This window comes from Panicum virgatum, chromosome 4K, assembly GCF_016808335.1.
Source record: "Panicum virgatum strain AP13 chromosome 4K, P.virgatum_v5, whole genome shotgun sequence".
Lineage (NCBI taxonomy): Eukaryota > Viridiplantae > Streptophyta > Magnoliopsida > Poales > Poaceae > Panicum > Panicum virgatum.
The window spans coordinates 14,947,686-14,953,413 of NC_053139.1; the positions used below are offsets into that span (position 1 = coordinate 14,947,686).

Here is a 5,728-nt window from a genome sequence, read left to right on the forward strand (position 1 = left end):
TAATCGCTTTCTATCCTAGGGCTCAAACTACTTGCATAAGATAAACCTAACACGTCCTATACATGCTAGTTATGACTAAGGTTTATCTTTGCTACTCTCTACTTACCCCAAAATACTTGCAACCTATAGCCAATCCTAAATAAATTAACTAGGAAAGTAAAGGCACGCAAGATAAAGTAAATGTGGAAACGTAATATGGTAAGTAAAGAGGTAAGTGCAAGAGGGATGCAAACTCCCGAGTAGACACTGTCATGTAACGTGATTCGGCACAAACGCCTACGTCCACGGGACACCGAGGCTCTTCCGATCACCGTCTTGCACTACGCCACCAAGGCGATGCCGGCAAGCAAAGGCAAGTGCCCACAAGACACCGAGTCTCGTGCACCGCCACCGTCTCTCTCGGTCACCCGGCCAAAATCCACTACGGAGCTTCTCCACCAAGGAGGGGGTCTCCTCTTTCCCCGCAAAAAGTGTCGTTGCCACTCCACACCAAGTCGGAGGGTCACACGACGGATCACAAGGATTGCTTGCCGCAGCAAGACTTCTCTCAAGGGAGCTCTCGCAAGAACTAATCCCTATTACAAGCACTAAGCACTCTCACAAGTGTGCTTAAGCCTATATGATGTACAATGAAGCTCTAAGGTGGTTGGAGATGATCTTTGGCTCTTGTATACTTCCTTGGTCTCCAGCCCTCTCAAATGAGCCGTGGGGTGGCATATATATAGCCTACACACCCCAAACTAGTTGTTAGAAAAAGGCTGACAAAAAGTGCTATCACCGGTTAAACCGATGCTCCCGTTTTTGTCATCACTGGTTTAACCGGTGAGTGCATTTTCCAACTAGCCGTTATACTTCAACGGCTTCTTCAATCGACTGACGTAATCAACCGATGCAGCGTCGGTTTAACCGGTGAGTGTAGTTGCTGAAAAACTAACTCTCTGGACAACTGCACCGACGTTTCACCAATATCTAGCGTCGGTTCATCCGGTGTATAGATTTTGCCTCAGCTGCTGAGTTCATTGCACCGACGTATTCAACTTTTCTGGCGTCGGTTCAACCGGTGTTACCAAAACTCCCAGACGTGCTCCAAGTCAATGCACCGACATATGTAATTTTCTTAGCGTCGGTTTAACCGGTGATACTAAAATATCTCCGTCTTGATTGTTTTGACTTGGTTTCTTCACGGACTCTTCAATCTTCGAATCCTTTAGACCGAAGAGCTTTCAGGGCGCTGCCCTGAGACCCGCGAGGAGCGGAACCCCCGTTGGGGCGGCCCTTCGGGCCTAGCTACGCCTATCTTCTCTTTATCATCACTTGAACCTAAAAGCCTGAGAATGGTCATCTTAACAATCACATTAGTCCAAGTGTTGTGTTGTCTATATCAATCACCAAAACATTATATTGAAATATGGCATGAGAGGCCATTTTCGCTACACCTACGTCCTGTGTGGTGGTTTCTATTCCCTCAGGTATTGTTCAATGTTTTGGAGGGGTCCCTGCTCGCCCTTATATAGTCTGGGGGAACAGGGTTACATGGCAAGTCCTAGCCGAGTACGTTTAGAATCCTACTCCGAGTGGGTCGGGTAGTTTCCTTGTACTTTGGCTAGTTCTACTGCTATACGAGTAGTTACATTAGAGGTAGGGCGTACCCATACAGTACTCCCTACTCTAGAATATTCCACGCCCGTGAACAGTCTTGCTGCCCCGGGTCTGACAAGCCCCCGAGCTCTTCGTAGTTGAGTTCTGTAGGCATCGAGTGTTTCTGAAGACGATCATCGAGTGCCTTCGGATGCTTTTGGATTTCGTTGCTCAGGCTTGGAGTCTTTCGAGCGCTTCGAGTAGTCTTCCGAGTACTTTCCTAGCTGCATCGAGGCTATGAGGTGCTCTTGGCCCCGAATCTCTTCTTCTGATATGGTGCGCGATGTACTCGCGCTTTATATGGAGTAGCTCCCGAGCCTTAGGTTGAACCAAAGGATCAGGCTGAGGGTCATTTTTGTCTTCGGGATTGTTTTTGAAAAAAGTTGGCCATTTATGACGCCTATCTTGCAGCCCCCGAGCTTTTACTTGAAATCCCTCGATTTAGGGTTAAGGTTCCCAAATCGAGGCGTTCTTTGTGACCTTCGGTTTTCCTAATATTCCCAGAAGTGCCATTGTCCTATTTATTTAACTGCAGAGATCGGATCTGTGTTTTCATCTTCTCTTGCCTCCGGTCATTTCCTTAGCAATCTATGTTAGGCTTTGTCTTCTATCTTCCTTTGATTTCTCAGCTCCAAAGCATATGCATGAGAAGAGGCGTGTGACCTTCCGCATGGCGCCGAAGAAGTCCAAGTGCCAAATGTCCGAGAAGGAGGCGACTATGGCTGTTGGGTGGAAGAAGAATAAGTTGTCTGAAGCTGCGATCTCATCTCTTGTTAGCCGTCGTCTTTTGCAATCCAGGACTTTGATCCAGTTGCAGCCGGCCGAGGGTCATGGGAGGCTATTTGAAAAAACTTCTGAAATTTTTCTTTTCAAGGCCTTTATTGAGCGTGGCCTTGCCATTCCCGCTTGCGACTTTTTGCGGGGTCTTCTTTTCTTGGTATTCAGCTTCATCACTTAACCCCTGACTCGATCCTGCATATAGCTATTTTTGTTCAGCTATGTGAGGCGTTTCTTGGGATTCATCCCCATTTTAATCTTTTCAAGTCTCTTTTCCTTGAATCCGTATCTCAATCTTAGGAATATTGCCAGGGTGGGGGTGCTGATCTCCAGTTTCATCCTGGCATGGCGAAGAAGTATATCCCATATTCTCCGCGCCGTCAGATTGGGGATTGGAAAGCGGAGTGGTTTTATATCAATAACCATGCTCTTGCTCTTCCGGAGAGGGCTCCTGGACCTCTGAAGCCGCGTCACTAGTGGTGTGTGCCTGCTGGTAATGCTGATCAGGTGGGGGAGCTTCTGAAGCGGATTGCTAGGCTACGAAGGGAGGGGGTGACTGGGGCTACAGTTGTCTCGTCCTGGTTTAGGAGGCAGGTTCAGCCCTTGCAGTGCCGCAGTCATCTTGGATTCGAGTATGCGGGATTGCGCGATCCCTCTCGGTTTTCTTCGGAGAAGACTGGTCGAGATGACTCTATGGTGCTTTTTTATAACCTCTTTGAGGGTGTTACTTCCATGCCTAAGCTTTCGGATTTATTTCGTGCGAGTAATCCTCCGAAACAGGTAAGGTTCTCTGTCATCGAGTTCTTTTCTGAACTATCCTTTTGTGCTTTGGCTAACTCTCGGTCCTTTGTAGGATGATTTGTTGGTCTATCAGAGTGATCCTCCGTTGCCAGAGGTTCATCGATCGAGCCATATGATGCCTAGCGCTCATTTGCAGCCTCATCATTATCGGCCGGATTTGGATCCAACTATTTCGGAGACTGTCGAGTTCTGACTCCGATGATCGTGCTACCATTGCAGACTTGATGAAGGGTAAGACGGGAGGAGTGGAACTTTTGGCTCGTGAGGGGAGTCTGGGACCCGAAGCCGGCATTAGTTGTTCCAAGAAGCCGAGGACAACTGTGTGGAATAGAAGGGCTAGCGACGATGTCAGGTAACCAGTCGGGTGGTTTTTGTCTCACTCTTGGTTTTTGCTGCCTGACATCTTTGCCTCTGATTTCAGCCCTGGTCCTGTGCCTAAGCATAGGCGAGTGGTTGAGGAGAGGGCTTCTGCTGCTGCTGCTCCTTCTGATGTGGCAGAGTCTTCGAGGAGGGCTGGTGGGGCGGGATCGCAGTCTCCGGAGGACATTCCAGTTGGTGAGCACATCGTTCCTCCTTATAATGGTTCAAAGGTTCTTCCAGTTGCTCGACTACTTCACGCGGGTAAGACAACAGGTGTCTCGCCAGATGCTGAGGAGGTGGAAGAGTCGAGTGATAGCCTGCTGGAGGAGATTAGGGCATCTCCTCCTCTCTTTGAATGTGATCATGGCGAGCAGCTTGAGGATGATCCACAGTTGACGGCTGGAAACATGAAGAAGTTCCAGGCCGTTGTGTGGGAATTCACCAAGTTCTCTTTGGTAACTACTTTTGTCGAGTACTTTTTCCTTGTGTGAAATTTTTCTGTATACTGATTGTGTTGCTGCAGCAAATGTCGAACTTGTCATATCTGAAGTCTCAGAAGCTGAATTCGACTGAGGCGGATCGCCAGAAGATCACTCTGTTAGAGGCGGAGAATGCTGCTTTGAAGAAAGACAAAGCCGCGCTCGAGCATAGGGTCAGGATGCTGAAGGAGGTGATCCAGAAAAACTGAGGTGACCTCTTGATCTGTGTTCTGAGGTTTTCCTTTTTGGTTATACTGGTGCTTACGTCCTTTTTGTTGTGGCTGCAGACGGTACTGAAGAGCACCTGAAGGAGTTGCAGGAGCTTCGGGTGGCGGCTTAGACTGTGGTCGAGTCCGTAGGTTCTGCCAAGGAGTCTGATGGCAGTTTGGCTGATCGGCTGCAGAAGGTTCCTCAGAAGTTTGCCGAGTACTTGGCAGAAGCTTCTAGGAATTGTGTGGCGCAGGCCCTTGGTCTTGTCAATTCATACTGGCCTTGGGCCAAGATAGGTGTCCTTGGCGATGGCATGTGTTCGACTTGTGACCATGACCAATTTGTCAAGTTTGTAGAGGAGGCAGAACCTATGGCTGACCAAATTGTAAAGTTGATAGATCAGTAGGATGTACTGTATCTTCTTCTTTGGCATGTAAATATGACTTTTTGGTCAATGAGTTGGTGGGTTCTTTTTGTAAGAACTTTTCTTGATTGACCGTCTTGTGTGGATGTAGAGATCGTGTCTCTTCCTTAATTTCCATCTTGTGGATGAGTAACTCTTCTTGAGATGTTGTCTCTTTTCGAGTCGAGTACCGTAGTAGTCGATAGTTATTATCTTATGGACGTGAAGGTCCTCTTGGGAGATAGGGAGCTTGTCCCATCCGAAAGTCGAATACCGAAGTAGTTGATCAATTGTCGTCTCGTGGACGATGGAATTCTCTTGGGAAATAGGGAACTTGTCCCATCTGCATGTCGAGTACCAAAGTAGTCAATCAATTGTCATCTCGTGGATGATGGAATCCTCTTGGGAAATAGGGTACTTGTCCCATCCGCATGTCAAGTACCGAAGTAGTCGATCAATTGTCATCTCGTGGACGATGGAATCCTCTTGGGAAATAGGGAACTTGTCCCATCCAAAAGTCGAGTACCAGGGTAGTCGATAGGTTGGTGGAGGTGCGACGCCTGAAGGAAGTAGAGAGCTTATCTCTAGGGCCGCAAGGCTCATGTACCTTAGCCCCGACTACTCTATTCGCCGTGCCTTTGACTTTGAGTGAACAAAGAAAGGTTGGTATTCATGGTAGCCGATAGAGTTACGACTCCTGAAGAGGGAAAAGAACATGTCTCTAGGGCCGCAAGGCTCATGGTCCTTAGCCCCTACTACTCGATTCGCCGTGCCTTTGACTTTGAGTGAACACAGAAAGGCTGGTATTCGAGGTAGCCGATGGAGTTATGACTCCTGAAGAGGGTAGAGAACTTGTCTCTCGGGCCGCAAGGCTCATGGCCCTTAGCCCCGACTACTCAATTCGCCGTGCCTTTGACTTTGAGTAAATAAAGAAAGGTTGGTATTCGAGGTAGCCGATGGAGTTATGACTCCTGAAGAGGGTAGAGAACTTGTCTCTAGGGCCGCAAGGCTCATGGCCCTTAGCCCCGACTACTCGATTCGCCGTGCCATTGACTTTGAG

General features: G+C 48.3%; 1 long non-coding RNA gene across 1 annotated transcript; it reads left to right on the forward strand.

Moving 5' to 3' along the window:
* Positions 1-2,069: 2,069 nt before the first annotated feature.
* On the forward strand, positions 2,070-4,800 carry LOC120703285. Its single transcript, XR_005686859.1, has 4 exons — positions 2,070-3,195; positions 3,269-3,771; positions 3,850-4,031; positions 4,100-4,800. It is a non-coding gene; the product is annotated as an uncharacterized LOC120703285 (long non-coding RNA).
* Positions 4,801-5,728: the final 928 nt, after the last annotated feature.